Source organism: Ovis aries, chromosome 2, assembly GCF_016772045.2.
Source record: "Ovis aries strain OAR_USU_Benz2616 breed Rambouillet chromosome 2, ARS-UI_Ramb_v3.0, whole genome shotgun sequence".
Classification (NCBI taxonomy): Eukaryota; Metazoa; Chordata; class Mammalia; order Artiodactyla; family Bovidae; genus Ovis; species Ovis aries.
The window spans coordinates 165,793,027-165,812,346 of NC_056055.1; the positions used below are offsets into that span (position 1 = coordinate 165,793,027).

Here is a 19,320-nt window from a genome sequence, read left to right on the forward strand (position 1 = left end):
TCCAGTCCAGCGTTTCTCATGATGTACTCTGCATATAAGTTAAATAAGCAGGGTGACTATATATATATACACACACACATATATACACACACACATATATATACATATTTATAAATATACATTTTCTTAATCTCCAGCTTCTTTAGCTTGCCAATTTGCTTTTTTATCTCTTTTAATTGTCTTATCTTCTCTTAGATATTTCGTACTTTTCTTTGAGCCCTTTACTTTGAAGTAGCTCATATTCTTTATAATTTAAGCTATGGAAAATTATTTTTGAGTTTTTCCTCTGTCTCCCAAGACAGTATCTTTTTTCATCTACCAGTTGCTTATGTGCCTTCTCTCCAATCCTCAGTGTAAATTCTTTGCTGGTTCATTTCTGGTTTATACTCATTTTTGAATGGGCTCTATTCCTTTAAAAACAGGTATTCCCTGAATAAAAGTGTGAGGTTAGATGCAAATATTCAGTAGTAGGGAGAGAGAATAAATGACATCAGTTTGCATTTCCATCCGGGTTTTTTTAACTGAAACACTTCTTCACCCAAGATGGCTCCTTTGCTCTCGGGATATGTCTGACCTCAGTTTGCAGTGCTGTGAAGGTCATTGTGACTTTGAGGTCCTGTGAGTCATAGGGGCAATTTGGTGATAACTCCTTCCTGTCTTCTTTCCTCCCATTTGGCACAGATAATTTCTGCTAGGAAGGTGAAGATAAAAGCGTGTTGATGGTTCCTCTCTCCTTCTGTGGTATGACCATGAAGTTCTAGAGAAACATCTCTTATTTTCTCCTAGGTGGATGCTTAAGCACTATTATTTTAATCAGTTTCCTTGAATGGGGTTTAGAACTGTTCCATCTTCAGGGAAATCTTTATGCTGCCTGAGGTCTGAGGGGGTGTGGTTTGGCTGTCAGCATTGCTCCTCATTTGATTCCAGATATCACATAATTTGGTGGATTTTTCTTTCTTTAAAAAAAAATAGTTTGTGGTTTGTGGTTGTAGCTATGTCTCTGTTTCATTGATGATGAGGTATTCATTATTTTTTGTTCTTTGTTTTTGGTTTGTTTCTGGAGTAGCCACTAGGGTAACAGTGTCTTCCTACTGTCTTTTTTTTTTTTTGGTTTTTTAAATTGTCTCTGCTGGCTCACTTGCTCGCTGTGCCTCCCTTTCATCCTCCCTTTTATTAAACTTCCTCTGTCTACCCTTCCCCCTTCCCCTCTTTAGCTACTTACGCCTCAAATCTGGAGCTTTTCCCAAGATGCGTTTTCAGCTCTTTTTTGTTTGTTTGTTTTTTGTCCCCCCCAACCCCCGGCTTAGTTTTATCTTTCTGAGTGATTCCATGTACTCCTATCATTAATCTTCACCTCTAGCCTAATTTTTATTAATTTTTTGGTGTTCTTTCAATATTCTTGAGATTTAAAGTTGCCCTGTAGAAGTTTAAGGTGTACAGCATAATGACTTGGGTTACATATATTAGGAAATGGTTACCATAGTAAATTTAGTTATCCATCACCTCCTATTCTAATGATTTCTGAATTAGCAGTTTGGCATTGACTCCTCCTGAGCTCCAAATGCTTACTAGATACAATAATACCTCAAAATTCCCTTTCAAAATAAAATTGTTTATGATGTTCCTTGCAAAGTGTGGTTCTGTTTACTACCTCATGTAATAGAAACTCACTCTTCCAAATTATTCAGACTAAAGATGTCTCATTCAACCATAGTTTTTCTTTCTCATGCTTCTCTCGAGTGCTGGCTTGTCACTTGACTAATGTTGATTTCTCTTGTGTCTGCTGTGTCTTTGCATTGAGACTAAGTCCATTGGTGGCAGGCATCTGTCAGTTCACTTATAACATGTAGTTTCTGAAAAATCATTGGTTTAAATCCTTTGAATGCTAATTTTGCTTTAATAAAAGCCTGTTATCAAGATGGTTTTAATGTCTTAATCAGTCATCTTGTGGCAGTTTCACGTAATTTGCCCCAGTCACCTTGCCTAGGTAAAAGCTGTTTGTGTGCTTATAACAGGGCTTCCGTGGTGGCTCGGCGGTGAAGAGTCCACCTGTCAATGTAGGAGACACGGGTTCTATCCCTGGACTGGGGAGATACCCTGGAGAAGGGAGTGACAACCCACTCTAGAAGTCTTGCCTGGGAAATCTCATGGACAGAGGAGCCTGGTGGAGTACAACCCCTGGGGTCACAAAAGAGTCGGGTATGACTAGACATCAACAGCATACTCCTGCCTTCTCTTTTTCCTCAATTCACATATGTATGAAGAGTTTAAGACTTTGCCATTCCTCAGACTTAAACTTCGGTTGCTGCATTTGTTTTTCTTTTATGCCCATCCTCCACACTCCCATTTTGATTGTTTCCTAAATGATCCAACTGTTAGTCAGGCTTAAAAATATCAGGGTCAAGGATTTTGACCATGGGTGATTTCTTTGTGAAAATATTAAGAAGCCAGTGATAAAAGATCTTAATGTTACATTTAAATTTTTGTTTTAAAAATTAGGTATCTGAATTAAACTTGCTTTTTATTTAATGTGCTTTTATATTGTTAATTCTTAATTATTATTTTTTGAATCATGAGGCCCTTAAACATTAATTTTATCATACAAGGGGAGAGGAAAGCAATAAATGTCAAGAGATTAAGTGAAGAAATCAATTGTATATAATACAGTAAAATCCTAGAGTCGACACACACTGGTGAATGTTAGCTGCTTGGTTCATGTGTTTCTTTATTGGCATTGGGGACATAATCTTTTGAAACCATCATTGTAAAAGTGAAGATGTCATTGTAAAACTTAAGATTTTGACAATAAGAACTGCTCCTCAATATGGGAAGCTTGTTGAATTTCTCATAAAACCACAAACCATAAACCTCTCTTGGAGAAAATCACTTTTGAAATGATCTGACATGGTTTTAAGAAAAGGTGGGTCCTTCTGGGGAGCAGGAGAACTATTGCATTGTATTTCAGTGTTAAACTGCACATACAAGATCTAGATTTTAAAAAGTAAAGGACTTTGTTATGTAATTAATTTTAAAATGATTCATTATACAATCAATTTAAAGATAATGACTTTAATTTTTAGAGCAGTTTTAGGTTCAGAAAAATTGAGTGGAAGTTATAGAGGGTCTCTCCTCCCTGACCTCCCCAGCATCAAATCCCCACCAGAGTGGTATATTGGTTGCAGTCCATGAACCATCACTGATCCATCATTATCAACAAATGTCCTTGGTTTAAATTAAGATTCATTCTTTGTGACAGTCTAAGTATTTTGGCAAATGTATAATGAAACATATATTTACCCTTATAATATATAAAACAGCTTTACTGCCCTAAAAATACCCTGTGATTCACCTGTTCATCCCTCCCTCTCCTTCCCACAGAGCCCCTGACAAACCACTGATTTTTTTTAAAAATTTATTTTACTATCTCAATAATGTTGCCTTTTCTAGAATATCTTATAGTTGGAATCATACAGTATGTAGTCTTTTCACATTGGCTTCTTTTACTTAGCAATATGCATTTAAGACTATTCCATGTATTTTCATGGCTTGATAACGCATTGCTTTTTCATGCTCAATAGTATTCCATTGCCTGGAAGTACCACAGTGTGTTGTTCCAGGTGCCTTTTGAAGGATAGCTTGGCTGTTTCCAAGTTTTAGCAGTCTGAATGAAGCTGCTGTAAGCCTTTCTGCACAGGTTTTTGTGTGGGTGTAAGTACTAAGGGGCATGATTGCTGGATTATATGGTAAGAGCATATTTAGTTTTAGTTTTGTAAGAAACTTCCAAACTACTCCAGAAGAGGCTGTACCATTTTGTAGTCCTGCTACAGATGAAGGAGAGTTCCCGTTGCTCCACCACCTCTTCAGTATTTCAGGTATTTGTTTTGGATTTTAGCCATTCTAATAGGTGTGTATTAATTTATAATTCCCTAATGACATATGATATTGAACATTTTGATATGCTTATTTATCATCTGTATATCACCTTTGATTGAATTGTTTCTTTATGGGTGAGTTTTAAGGGGTTTTTTGTTTTTGTATATTTTGGATGAGTTCTTTATCAGATATTTTTTTTGCAAATATTTTTGCCCAGTCTGTGCATTGTCTTCTTATTTTCTTGGCAGGTCTTTTGCAGAGTGGAAGTTTTCAATTTTAGTGAAATCCAGTTTACCAGCTAACCTCCCTCCCACCCCCCACCCCCACTTCCCCACCCCTTCATTGTGCCTTTGGTGTTGTATCTAAAAAGTCATGATCAAACCAAGGTCATCTGCATTTTCTTGTGTATTGTTTTCTCTGTGTATTATAGTTTTGCATTTTACATGTAAGCCTGAGATCCATTTTGAGTTATTTTTTGGGGGACAGGTATAATGTCTATATCTAGATTCATTTTTTGCCTGTAGTAGTCCAGTTGTTCATCAGCATCTGTAGAAAAAACTATTCTTCATTAAATTGCCTTTGTTCCTTTGTCAAAGATCAGTTGACTGTATTTGTATAGGTCTATTTCTGGGCTCTCTTTTCTGTTCCTTTGATCTTTTTGTCTGTTCTTTCGCCAGTACCACACTGGCTTGATTACTCTGTAATTAATTTTAAAAATAATAATTAGTAAAATATTTAAATGTTTTTTGTTAAGATTTGTGAAGTAAGTTATCGTTAACAAATTTTTGTTATTAAGTGTGAGATGATATATCGTGTTATTTTTCAAAATAGATACATTATTTGTAATCATTTTAGTAAAAATTATATACACTAGAAACACTCAGAAAGAAATTGTAACATTTTTACTTTAAAGATATTATACTCTTATGCAGTAACTTGTTTTAGATGTTCTGTTGGCTCTTTAATACCCATTAAAGAAATTAACTTTTTAATTATGAAATAATAGTTTAAATGTGGTTATTAAAAAGTCTGGATTAATCTCCTAAAATACTGTCCAGTATGAGAGATCAAGATACCTGTTCTTATATTTTTTTGAAAGATGTTTGCTTTTGTAGCATTAGGAAGAAATGATAATCACTTGCTTGAAGTATTTCATGCTGTAAGTTAACTTGTAAACCCTTTAGTTTGTGAAACAAATTGAGCTAGATCTTAGAGGATGCTGATAAATACATGGCACATTTTTTTTTTTTTGGCTTGAGTTCTATTCAGGAGGGAAAAAACCTAACCAGTAATATACAATAATATGTGGTAAGCACAGTGTGGGTGGCAGTGTATTAAGCTCAATAATAAGCTATAGTGGGGACTATAAACTAATCATATCATTCAGGTAGTTTTTACTCATGGTATCTTTACCCTTGTTTGTCAGAAACACAGTGAATTTACAATAAAAGTCATTATGAATTGAGATGATTGTCAGCCATGATAAGCTATGACGAATGTATTTTTTATATCAGTTTTATTCAGGTATTATTTAGTTAGAATAAACTCTACCCATTTTAAGTGGGCAATGTGATGAGTTTTCACAAAAGCACACAGTTGTGTAACTATGACCATAATATGATTTGGAACATTTCTATCACCCTAGAAAGTTTGCTTGTGCCCCCTTGAAATCAACTCCACCCACTACCTATCTCAGTTTCCAGGCAATTGCTGATCTCCTTTCTGTATTTTAGACTGGTTTGCATTTTTTAGAATTCTTAGCAGTGTGTTTTGCTAAATGCAGAAGATACATGTTCTTGAAAAATTGATGGCAAATTGATTTTTTATAAAATGAACATGTTTTACTGTATTAAAAAATTTGAGATGCTCAAATGAATTTCATTTGGTATTATTCCTAAAAAATTTGAGTTTCAAGTTTTTCTGCCTTGCCTCCTCTCTGTAATAACTTAAATCTATATTGCATGTAATTTAATGTATAAAACCAACTCATAACACATTATTTTGTGGAGTAAATTATCCTTCAGTAGTTTATTATCTCCTTGTTTATAAAAGTTGGTAAATGGTATAAGAAATAAAAATCTGTAGATCCTGTTCTTGTTATTAGAATTTAATACCTTCTTTATTTCATACAATTGTCACTCAACAAACAGTTTAACTTTGCTTTGTAAAAGGCCATTTGCCTTGTCCTTACGCCCTACTGCTCAGACCTCTGGGGATAGGAGAGTTAGGGTGGATAAAATAGCTCTTTACTTCATAACATTCTGTTCTTTGTGGCTCCTCTTACTCGTATGTAGTCTATTCTAAAGCAGCTGAGAAGTAGCAGTTGATCTCATGGAGAAAATAGCCCCACCAAAATGGAATATTAGATTCCTTTTATGACTAGTTTTTTAAATCAAATATACTGAACATTTACTCCTTTTTATAGGAAAGAGTTGAGAATCTTTTGCATATTAGAATGATTGGAGTTTTCTGATTTTGCCCAGAAATGTTCTGTGTCTAAAATTTATGCTGCTTCATTTATTAGTCATTTCGAAACTAGCTCTAAATAAAAGCCAAACATTATGAAATGTTTTTTCATATTTGCTCCACCAAACATATTTAAATTTCTAGTTAATTTGAAAATCTTAAACTCACATAAAGACAAATAATCCTATATTAAGCTTATTTAATATAGTAACACTCTGGGTAACTGATGTTCTACTAATGAAATCCTTAAGTAACTGGCATTTTGGAATGATAAGTGTGTATCTGTTAAGAAATCCTGAAGATCTCTGTTTAAACCCTTCTTCCCTGAAGCCTTCAGAAAAAAGAAAAAAGTGTTTCAGAAGTCAGGTTGAGAGAGACCAACTATGTGGGATGGAACTAAACAGCAATTTGATAAGAACAATAAATTTGAGAACTTATATGGTGATTTATGATCCTTCTCAAAACCAGTCAATCAATATTTCCCCTCCCCCCTCCATTAAAAAAAGAAAAGTAATGCCCAAGTTATTTTTAAAATTTCCTCATTTGGGAGGATGGTATCCAGAAGCCCGAGGTGGCACTAGTCGTCAAGAACCTGCCTATCAGTGCAGTGCTGCAGTCCATGGGGTTGCACAGAGTCAGACATGACTTAGCAACTGAACAGTTGAACCAGTCACCTGTTACTGAACATTTAGATTGTTTCTGCCTTTTAGTCTTATGAAAAACACTGTCAGAACTATTCTTGTGAGCATGATTGATTCTTTCAAGTTCTTATTTTGTCACAGTAATACAGTCATCTAGTCTAAAATTCTAATTGTTGTGAATAGCCTATTAGAAAATACGACTGTGGGACTTCCCGGGCAGTCCAATGGTTAAGGCTCTGTTCCCAGCGCAGGAGGCATTGGTTTGATCCATGATTGGGGAAGATCCTGCATGCCACGTGTCTGAAAAAGAAAGAAAATACAATTGTGCCTTACCCATTCTTTCCAGTCTGCTTCTATACAGGCAACCATGTTTAACCTTTCCTCTGTTTCTTCTGATTATTATATATCTCTATACTGCTAAATTAGATATATACATATTGTTACCTTTTGATTCATTTCTTTTGGATATTGCTTGTTGACTTTATAGTATAGACTTTGGGGATTTTTCATTTTTATATTTCCATCTTTTTTCAACATATTACAATATTGTTAGATTACAACTTTTGGCTAACTTGGTTTTGGTGTTACATTATTATATTTTTCAGATATTATTTATAACTTTTCAGATATTATTTATAACTAAGTATTATAATGAACTGATGAGAAATATGCCTTTGCTTTCTTGTTTTTCATGAAGTTAGTAATGCTTTGTTTTTTTAACTTATCTAGCTTCTTTGTTACTCAGTATTTCTTTCCAGGAGCTTCCAGGAGCTTCTTAATCTAATTTTCTATAAGGTGAATCATGTTAGGGAATTTATTTGTTTCTACTTTTTTTCCCTGGAATGTATGTTTCTGGGAGACTGCTGTTCTCCTTCCATCTCATTATGTAGATGTGTTTTTGTCGTGTGCTTTTCTTTTGCTGTTAAACTAGAAACTCTCTTTGTTTTTTCCTGAATCTTATATTGTTTTCATTTTTCTTGTCTTATTCCTGTATTTTTTGTGGTATATATCTTGTAATTTTCAGAGAAAGGGTACATGAGAGAAAAATATCTTTATTCAGTTTGCTTACTTGATTAAAGTGTTGCCTGAATAATTACACTTTAAATTGAAAATCACTTTCCTTCAGAATTTTTGCAGGAATTAACACTGTCTTCCTGCTTGCAGTTGCAAAGTCCAAAGCCTTTTGATTCCTTGATTTAACCATGTAAGAAAAACAGGTGGAAGGGAGAATGTCTTGATATAAGGATATAAGGGTATTTTTTCTGTTTTTAAACTTTAAAGATGATGAAGATGAAACAGGGATTCAAGGCAGAGGGACTGGCAGAGGTCAGGGGACTGCAAGGTGTCCACTGTGTTTAAAGAATGGGGATATATAGTCCATGTGAAGAGAGTACAGGAAGCAGCTGAAATGGGGTAGATTGAGGCTTAATAATGGATGCTAATGGCCTGAAGCTTCGCATTTGTTTTGTAGGTACTGTGTCACCTGACTCCATCAATTATATGAAACCTTCCTTGACTTACGGTCGGCAAAATGAACCACCCTCTGGTTTATCCTTAGGGCTTTGTGCGTGCACACCTGTGCATGAATGTGCAGGGACACATGCGTGTGTGTGCACGCACATGCCTGTTTAAATATCTATGTGCCTTTCTTCCACATTAGAATAGATTTTTGTGTGTGGATGAGACATAATTAGGTCTGAGTGAAGGAAAGCACAGCAGGTCAGTTCTTAAAATTCATGATGGCTGGAATGCCAGTGAAAACTGGAGGGTGAACAAGGGAAAGAAGGATTTAAAGGAAGAGAAAACAGAAGGTTATTGCGTTGTCCAGATTTGAAGAAATAAGCCTCTGATGTAATAGTCTACTGAGAGTGGGAGGGAAATTTTTTTCCAACAGTTATATTCTGATCATGCCCAAGGGTCTCATTATTCTTAATTTTGGAATACTATGTTATTTTTATGTATTTTGTACATATTTTGCTTTAAACCTTTTTTCTCTATTTGAGAATAGTCTGAAACAATTTTAACTCTTGCTTTTATTAAAATTTAGAAAAAAGTGATGTTTTGGTTACTCTATTGATATTAATGATGGTCTGAAATACCCTCTTAATTCTATTTAGTTTAACAAAAACTCTAAATAGAAAATTTTGGATAAAAATAATTGGTAAAAATATATTCTTATTCTAGTAGATTTAATGTTTAAGAATGTTAACCTGAGTATTACCAAAAAGATTCTTTAGTAAGATGAATTTTGAAATATTATTAGAAGTATCCTTTATTGTTATAAAAGTGACTAGTTCTTCACAAAATTTCAAAATTGAAAATAAGAGCTTTTTACCAAGTTGAGTGATTATTCAGATAGTAAAAGAATTAGTTAAATGGTTTAAATGTTGTGCTTGTGTGTTTACTTACTGGTTGACTGCTTAAAAGCCCAAATATTTGTATTTTTAAAAATGTACCATATAACAAATTTTTGAATAGCATACTACTGATAAGTCTTTACTTTCCAAGATGCTTTCTATTGGTTAGTGCTCTGCTAAGAACAAGAGACTAATGTGTTTAGAAGTTATGATGCTAATTATAATTTATTAAGCCCTTACTGTAAGTCAAGCTCAGGCTCAAATATTAAGAGACACTGTCTTATTTAAAAGCACCCCCTGAAGAGTTGGGTTTAGTTTATTATTACATGAGGAAATTGAAACCCAGAAAGGTTTAAGTTTCTTGTTCAAGATTATGTAGTTAGCAAGTAGCAGGGCAGGAGATACTTGTCTCTGCTTTGTGTATCTTTTCATTATTATTTCTTATGAAATATTATGACAAAGATCTTAAGGAATATGAGTCTTGTATATAGCATCATTTGTGAATGGTATATATGCCTCCGCAGTCAGCAGATGACTATTTTGTTTTCTAATTTCTTATAGTGGATAACTTCTCTCTCTCTCTCTTTTTTTTGATCCTTCGAAAATTGCATACCCAGCACTGGCCATTCTCTTGCATGAATGAAAAAAGTTGGGCCAACATAAGTTTATTATTTATTTAGTTTTTGCTTTTTTATATCCTGTTTAAAAAATAACAGTATTTTCTTTGAAAAACCCTCTGTACTTAGCCAACGTTGGTATCCTCATTTAATGTGTGTGATTGATAGATATAATTTTATGTTTACTTTTTGTACTGCCTTATAATATTCTTTCACAAACCATGTAAAGCCGCTCCAACTGCTCTTTCTCTTTAGTGGTAGCTTAAAGAAGGAGTCACAACATGTTTCTTCCTGAATACCGACAGTTTAGTATTCTTTCAGATGTTTTGCAGGGCTTCAGCAAGTCGTTACAGTGAACGTCTTCAAGAGGCAATGCAGTAGGCAGAGCGCAGCGGCCGAGACACCTGTAGAGATCAGCACACCTGCCCTCAAGCAAAAGCTAGTAATTAGTTGCTCAGATTCCCTTGCAAACTTCCCCAGTGTTGGTGCACATGAAACACAAAGATCACAGTGATGCTGTCATGAGCTTCGCACTGTTGGAGTTGTTTATGCCCATTCAATTTTTAATGTTCCTATAAGACATTTTGATGGCAACCCTGAGCCCAGAGGGATTTGCATGCTTGATCAAACCTGTGATGATTTAAATATAGAAATAAAGAGAAACCTTTGGATTACATTGACTGTTAACTTTTAGGATGGCATTAGTGGAAAGCATTAACACGATCCTGGAGGCAAAGTGGCGTTTGATCAACCTTCATCACTTTTTTGTTTCTTGACAGCAGGTATAGCTTCAGTAAATCTAAACAAGTTTTTTAAGGCGTATAGATCCAAGTGCATGTGGCTATCTCGATGGCATCATCTGAATATTTTAAAAGATGATTTTATCCCAACCACTTTTATCAAGATTGAGCTACTCTCATATACCAACCTTTTAACCCTACTGCATTGTTATATGCAGTTTATATTGCTAAGGAATGAGATGGTAGGGGATTGAATTTTAGTAAACTACTGTAGTAAAATATGACTTGGATATATTGGGGCCAAAGAAATTTGTTACTCAAAGTACTGGAAAGTTTTTGTATACCACTGTTTTTAATTTTAACAGTATATGTATCCTAGATACTAGGTGGGATAAAAACTAGTGGTTTGCTGGTAGTTTTTAACTCTGGGGTTCAGTTCTTTGATGATTGTGTTTGTGTTTGTGTGTGGGTTCTCAGCCATATCCGACTCTTTGTAACCCCACCGTCTGTAGCCCACCAGGCTCCTCTGTCCATGGAATTCTCCAGAAAAGAATGCTGGAGTGGGTCGCCATTTCCTCCTTCAGGAGATCTTTCTGACCCAGGGATTGAACCCACATCAGTTGCCTCTCCACTGGCAGGCAGGTTCTTCACCAGCTGAGCCACCAGGGAATACATTGTGTTTGTATAAGTTATTAATAAATAATGTTACTAAAGATGATTCTTAAATATGTGTAGCTTGAAAAATGCTGTAATTTCTAATATCCTATCAAATTTGGTTCAGATTTATTCTAAGAATAAAATAACTATAGCACCTCATCATTTAAGCATAGTATGGTGGATATATTAATACATGCTTTCTAAACTGGTTCTTAGAGACAAATGTGCATTGTGGAGTTGTCAGATTAAAGTAAAATTAAAGAAGATGTTATACAGCCCTGGACTATCATTGACAGAGATGCTAGTGAATTCAGTCAGCCCATTGTGCCTCACATCTTCCTGCATTAATACATAGGTAGAATCTTCCAGTGGGCTTCTGAGAAGAGTTTCTTCTTTAGTTCTTCAAGAAAAGTGAAATGAATGATGAATGAGAAGGCTCAACTCTAGATTTTACATTTGCCTGCGTTTCTTAGCCGTAAGTCAGCCTCAGCATGGATGGTCCTGGGGAGACTCCACTTGTGAAATGATGTCTGTGATGCTACCATAATCAAAGTACTTGAGTATGTTAGATGCAGAATGCTTGGCTAGTTTACACTACATTGACTTTCAGAAATTTCACAGAAGTCGTTCCTAAGAATTGACCTTTGGAATTCTTAATAACTTCATGTAGATATTGCATATAACATTTGTAGTCTGTTTCTAATATAAATGCTCCATGTGCCCTGAGTCAGTATCTTATTTATCTTTTTATCCTTGATGCCTTACTCAAAGAGATCAGTCATTGTTGACTGGATCAGTGAATGACTGAAAATACTGTGCAGTGGATAAAAATAGCCCATGGAAACACTATAGTAAAGGGTCGAGCATATGGAATATTTTTTGCAATAGAAATGCCTTTTTTTATGTATACTTTTTTCCACTATAATCCTTTTTTCCTAGAATAAGTATCTGTGATTTGACTTTACGTTTTTACTATCAGTGTGTCAAAAATATTCTGTGAAAAAAGATTTTGTATCTTTACTATACTGAAGTGAAATTTTTCTTACTCTAAGTGAGGACCCATGGAATTTAGCTTTGTTTTCTACTTCTTTCTAACCCTTTGTTTCTCCCCCAGTTCTGGACAGACTTTTCATCCTGTTTCAAGATAAGTCGGACTTCCTCCTGATGTCACGCTTTGGTCTCTGAGCTCCAGTCTCATGAATTTCTGAGTTTCTTCTGTTTTTGACTCACCAGTTTAGAACTAAATTGTATGTGTTTCTGTATTTTGCTAAGTGTGTATCTACATCTAGTAACTTCATTACTGTGACTTTCAAATTTTTAAAATATTAATCTTTTTCTTTGTGACTTATAGCAGTAGTCACACCGTACATGCTAGTTAATCTCTAGCTTTGTAGTGGGAAAATAAATTTCCAGAGAATGTGAGAAAGACAAATAGAGACTAATAGGGGAGAGGGAAAAAGAGAAGACAGGAGTGGGGAGGGAGGAAGAAGAAAGGGAGGAAGGGAGGAAGGAGAAAGAGCAAGTCAGCATATTTTGTGAAATAGGGAAAGAGCAAGGATTTTTGAATTTGAAAATCCTGAGTTCAAATTCTGATTCTGCTTCCTTGCTTTGTAATGTTCAATGGGTATAAATGATAGTAATATCTACCTGGTAGCTTGTTGTGTTAAATTAATTAATAAAGTGCTTGTTAGTGCGTTCTCTGGCATGTAGTAGGTGTGTGGTCAGTCGCTCGGTCATGTCTGACTCTTTGTGACCCCATGGACTGTAGCCCTCCAGGTTCCTCTCATGGGATTTCCCAGGCAAGAGTCCTGGAGTGGGTGGCCACTTCCTCTTCCAGGGGATCTTCCCCACGAGGGATGGAAGCCATGACTCCTGCAGTGGCAGGTGGGTTCTCTGCTGCTGAGCCACCGGGAAGCGCTTACAGATCTTAGCTGAGTGTATTATTTTGCAGATGAGGAAAGTGAGGTTTAGAGAGCTGACCAGTGGTCATTCAGTAAGTAAATTGTGGAGAGTTGATTGAAACCCAGATTCTTCTTACTCTGTAGCTGTGTTTTTCAAGCATTAATGTATCTCAGAATTTCCTGAAGGGCTCATGAAAATACAGACTGCTGGTCCTACCCAGATTTCCTGGTTCAGTAAGTCTGGGTTGGGGCCTGGGTATTTGCATTTCTAATAAGTTCTCAACTGATGCTGCTGTTGCTCCCACTGCAGGTCCAGGGACCGTACTTTGAGACCCAATGCCCCTTAGCAGTATTTCTTAAGCATGTGTAAAAATCACCTGGGACCTTCTAAAAATTATTGATGAAACCAAAATCTCTGATCATGTGGTTTAAGTTTTACGTTTTTGTTTGTTTTGTTTTAAGGCCTCCAGGTGATGCCGTTGTGCAGCCGGCATAGATTCTGCAGATTTTCATTAGACCTGGGTACCAAGCAGAGCCTTGAATACATTCTGGGTGCTTGGTGAGGCAAGGCCGCAGTAGTGTATTGTTTTGTCCTGTGATGATTGAAAACAATTGCTCCAGCCTATAATCCTCTTATTACTTTAATACTTCTCATTATTTGTGTCTGTTGCTTGGGTTTCTCCATCCAGTTACACGCTCCCTATGTCTTGAATACATTCATCAATCTGTATTTTTCGTTACTATTTGGTGGAAGGAACGATGTTAATAACAGTTGACTTGAAGTACAAGGTAAATAAAGGAATGTATCTAATTAAAAATATCACTTTAGGAACCTACTGGACTTTTAGAATTCTAAATTTGCTCTTTATGAGATGCTGTTGGAAACCTTATGTTTTTATTTTAGGGTACCCAGTTATTGATTAGAACAGATTATGATAGCTGGTACCCAGGAGTACATTAAAAAATGCAGCAGATTAATTGGTAACATTTCAGTCATTTCTTCTGTTAACTTGGTTCGGTTGATAAATGTATACAAACCAAGGCATCCATTACTTGATAAAAATGGGCAAAATACCACACAATTTTATTAACCTTGAAGCAATGAAATTATAAACCCCTATACAAGTGATGAAGGTTATCATTGTCTATCACTCCTTTTTGATACCTTACAGTCTGTCAGTTCTCTGTCCTGCTGAGTCTTATTAAAACTTTTGACTGATGTACTTTTATTTAGAATTTACCAATTTAAAACACTTGCTTCACACTCTCACCTCTAACTTAACTAGGCTATTAAACAGTATTTTGCAAAGGGAAAAAGTCAATAGCTGTTTCTTTAAAAAAATAATAAATTGAAATGAATTCTAAAACTCTGCTTAGAGGTGAGCAACTGCTATATACTACTAGGTCTTTTGATAGTTGATTTGTTCCTTTAGTATGCAAATTTTAGGTTTACAAAGATCTACAGCTTTTATTTAAGAAATATGCCTGGAGGCTAGATTGGTAAGCTTTAGGGAGATATCTAGTTTGGTGTGAAATAAATAGTTGTTAAAGGATTGCAAGAATTGGGTCCCAGAACATGAAGAGTAGAGCTGAGACAGATTGAGAAAAACTGTATTTTCATTTCATTTGGCTAAAAATACCACTAAATAAAAAATGAAGACACTGAATGATGGCAACACAAAGCAAATTCATGTGAATAAGCCTTTTTGGGGAGTAAATTTTGTGAAAAGTTCTGACTTGTTAGAAGTTTGAGGGAAAGGGTTTACTACATCCCTGACAGCTTTACAACTTTGGGTGGAAGACTCTTTCTTGACCGAGGTGGAAGGAACAGGTCACTCTGCTGCCTAGTCAAGTCTCCAGCATCACTTCTGGTCAGCGAGATCACAGATGTCATAGAATCTGCTCACAGTCAAGAGAAAAGAACTCAGGATTATCTTCTTAGATTGGATGCTGTAGGTTAAGCAAATAGTGTAAATAGATTTCTAGCTTTGGGGAAACTTTGCATCACTGATCTTTTGAAATCTCTGACATGTTTTTTTCTCAAACAACTTAAAAAAAACTTACAAAATATATTTCTCTGTTGATAGCTTATAGAATCCTTCCTACTCTTTTTTAAAGTGTGTCTGTCTTTTTAGATGTTTTTAGGCAACTAGGTTCTCAGAGATAGACTATTTGAACAGCATTATCTACCAATTGAAAGGGCTTCTGTGTAAAAATGTTTGTTGTCCATGTCCGCTGGTGGAGAGTGACGTACAGAGGGCAGGGGCGATGAGAGTGTGTGAAGGTGGAATGCTGGCATCCTTCACTGAGGCTCAAGTCCTAGGTCCTCCACCAGTCGGGATCACTCTATGCATGTCTTTACATATAAACAGATTTCCATACCTTTTCCTACTCAGTATTGTTTTATTGATTTTTGTTTTTGAACTTCAAGATTGTTTTTACAACTTTTGAATTATCACTGTGTTTACTGGGTTCAGGCTTGCCTGGTGGCTCGGACGGTAAAGTATCTGTCTATAATGCGGAAGACCCAGGGTCAATCCCAGGTTCAGGAAGATCCTCTGGAGAAGGAAATGGCAACCCACTCCAGTATTCTTGCCTGGAAAATCCCATGGACGGAGTTGCCTGTTGGGCTACAGTCTATGGGGTCACAAAGGGTTGGATACGACTGAGTGACTTTCACATTACTGGGTTCAAATTGAAAAAGTATGATTTCAAAGGTTAGGCCCAACACTCATATTCTTTATACACATGTAACCAGTGTTGGACTTTCCAGGTGGCTCAGTGGTAAAGAATCCGCCTGCCAGTCCAGGAGACGAAAGAGACATGGGTTCGATCCCTCGGTTGGGAAGATCACCTGGAGTAGGAAATGGCAACCCACTCCAGTATTCTTGCCTGGAAAATTCCATGGACAGAGGAGCCTGGAGGGCAACAGTTCATGGGATTGCAGAGAGTTGGACACTACTGAGCCACTAAGCACACAACCAGTGTTACTGTCTTTGTGAATCCTTCTGAAGGATTTGACTCGATGGTGGTTCCTTATTAAATATGAAGGGTGTGAAGTACTCTGTCGTCAGCCAGGTTTTCAGGAGTGCTGTTCAGAACCTGTTCTCAATTCTCTCTCTAAAGACTGAACGTGTATCATGAAATCCTAGCTAGTCTAGTGTGGATTTTGATGTTTGGAGATAATGAAGTTGTGATTCTTTGTCTTCCTGAACAGCTCTCCTGACCTCATCTCTGAAGTGAAGAGGTCTGATTAGCTGTCCTCACAGTCCCTTCCCTGCCTTAGTTCTCAAAGTCCCTGACTAACTTTGAGAACTGGAGTGAACATCTCTGTGATGTACTAGATAGATGCAGGCTGTTTTCATATGTCTCCGTCACATCATTTTGCTTTATATCATGTGTCACACATTAAAATGGTATTGCTGATAGATCTGTCTCCCATCATCCTTCCTCTCTGCTCCAAAATTAAGCTCCAGCAGGGCAAGCTGTGCTTGTCTTACTCACTGATGAATTCCTAGCACCGGATGGAGCCATGCTGAGAGATGCTCAGGAGGTGAATGTCTAAACACACTACTTAAAAATTTTATTTTTTAAACTTTTAATTGGAGGATAATTGATTTACAGTGTTGTGTTGTGGCTCAAATCAGCCATGAGTATACCTGTACCTTGTTCCACCTGCGCCTCCCTCCCACCCCTTAGGTCGTCACTGAGTGCCGGACTCAGCTCTCTGTGTTATAGAGCAGCTTCTCACTAGTTATCTGTTTTACACATGGTTAAACACACTATTTTTTTTTTTGAGAGACTATATCACATATTTGTTATTTGAAATAAGCCATCTTTAAAATAAATTTTTTAGTGACTTTCACATATTATTTGTTTATTGGTCTTGCAGCCTGTGGGCTCTTAGTTCCCTGACCAGGGACCGGACCCGCACCCGCTGCAGTGGAAATGCTGTCTTAACCACAGGACCACCAGGGAAGTCCCTGAAATAAGCCAGTTTTGAGGGTTTTTTTCCTCTTCCCTTGATACATGTCTTCTCGGGGTTTGTTCATTATTGTCATTGTTTTGGTGAGACCTCAGCTCCGGATCCTGTCTTGGCTGTGAATGCTTTCCCATCTTGTTCATAGTTGATGTATGGAAGGTTCTCTGACCTGTTTGTTTGTTTGTTTTTCCTGGTGTAGGTTATTGTGACTCTGATTACTGTTTTGAACAATTCTTTTAAGAGATGTGTTTGGCTCCTCCTGTGATTTTTTGTGCTAGGTAAACTGTTGGGTAGCTCCTCTTTTTTGCTTGTCATGTAGGATTCTTTTGGGATGAGTTGCTGTGTTATTTCTGACCTTGTCAGTGTCTATATACCTAAGGATTCTGATTTTAATATAAACAGAAGATGCAAGTCAGAATATCCACCCTTGGGTGTATGGTGATATCGTTGTCTTCACTGTGCATGGCAGACAGAGAACATGGGTCCTTGTGAGTTAAGTAACAGTTTAAACTTGATGTTATGCTCTTCCAGAAAGGAGTGTTCTTAAGGTGTTTACCCCAGATCTACAAGTGTCTGTGCACCTCCACCATTTCCCTGGGATGAAACCCCCAAACCTGGACTGATTATCCATGTGAATTCCAACCTGCCTTTGAGATTTTAGACTATACTCAGCAGAGGTTCTTGACAGTTTTTTGGATTATAGACCTTTCTGCAAATCTCATGAACTATTGACCTTCTCCCTAGAGAGAAATGCATTTACATAAACCCACACATTTTGCATATCTCATTCAGGAGTACATAGACTCCTGAAGGCTGTCCATGTACCAAGGTTAAGGAGCTTTAATTACTTTTTTTTGTTGTTGTTATTATAATTAATTTGGGAAATCCTTGGAAAGACTGAAAAAAGCTCTTATTAATTAAGTCTCAGAATATTTTTATTCTTAGAGGTTCTTCTATCTTGGGTTGTCCAAGAATCAAACTACTAGATCATTCAAGTAAACTCTTGTCCAGGTAAGGATTCAGAATTCAGATTGGATTTAGTTTGAAGATACCAACTTTACTGTGTCTTTTGTGATTTCACAGGTATCTCTGCATTAGCCAGGTTAGACAAATGTAAAGAGAGACATCACTGTATCTGGATCATCAGGTAAGCAAATGGGATTTCATTTTTATTTCTCCACCAATGAAGTCTCCTGGTAGTATGTGGTCATTTCCTATTATCTACTCTTGCCTGCAGTGTGGGTCAGTAAGATGATACATATTTCTAGGAAGAAAGAAGAATATCCTTTCTTAAGTTTTATTTTATCTCATCATTATTTCATATATTCACACTTCTGTAGTAGATAAAAATCCCTTGCTCTTCTTTTTATGTATATACTTTGGAGAGTTGTGGACAACTCTCATATTGTTCCTTGGTTGTCAGCCAAGTTATACACATTTAATTCCTTAATCTTTCTTTGTAATTCAGTCAACTTGGCTGGTTTTTCCAGATTTCTGCCCATTTCATCTGCATCATTAATAAACAGAAAACACAGGCTATTGCCTGACTTCTATACCTTTCATTCTTTTTGCTTCCTGGTTTTGCCTCATATTCCTTGCTGAAATAAAGCCAGCCAGACAGCACTCTCTGGACCACTTTGGCAATACATGAAAGCTTTGCCTATGACTATCAGTGTCCCATGTGGTAATAGCATCAGCAGTGTATCTTAGAGGCAAGAAAGGAAATGCAAAAGGAGAACAGTGAGGAGCAAAATCCTGCCTTTTTTTTTTTTTTTTTTGGTTATATGGCATACTTACCCTTGCCACCCAGAGCAAATCATTGTACCTGGAACCTTTGTCACAGGTTTTGCTGTCCCAAGGTATTGTGCATGGGCACTGATTTACGTAAGAGAAGCATGTATATTGTTTGAAGTTTGACCACTGTTCTCTCAGTTTCTTCTTCACATCCTCCCTCCCCCGTTGCCTTTTCCAACACTGACTGTGACTTGCTATCAGAATCTGTGGCCATGAACAAAACTGGGCAGGGGATCATTCTGTCAGAAATTAGATAGGCTCAGGTGGTAAATGCTCCATGCCTCTGTGAGTA

General features: G+C 36.5%; 1 protein-coding gene across 12 annotated transcripts in view; it reads left to right on the forward strand.

Moving 5' to 3' along the window:
• GTDC1 (glycosyltransferase like domain containing 1) overlaps positions 1-19,320 on the forward strand; it is a 523,084-nt gene that overhangs the window by 66,910 nt on the left and 436,854 nt on the right. For 8 of the 12 annotated variants that reach the window (XM_060410062.1, XM_060410059.1, XM_060410060.1 and 5 more), the window contains one exon: positions 18,318-18,381. The exons of 3 other annotated variants lie outside the window; for them this stretch is intronic. The gene's annotated coding sequence lies outside the window, so the exon portion shown is untranslated. Of the gene's footprint in view, positions 16,806-18,317; positions 18,382-19,320 lie in introns of all 12 variants that reach the window. One more of the 12 variants, XM_060410058.1, reaches the window with a different exon arrangement.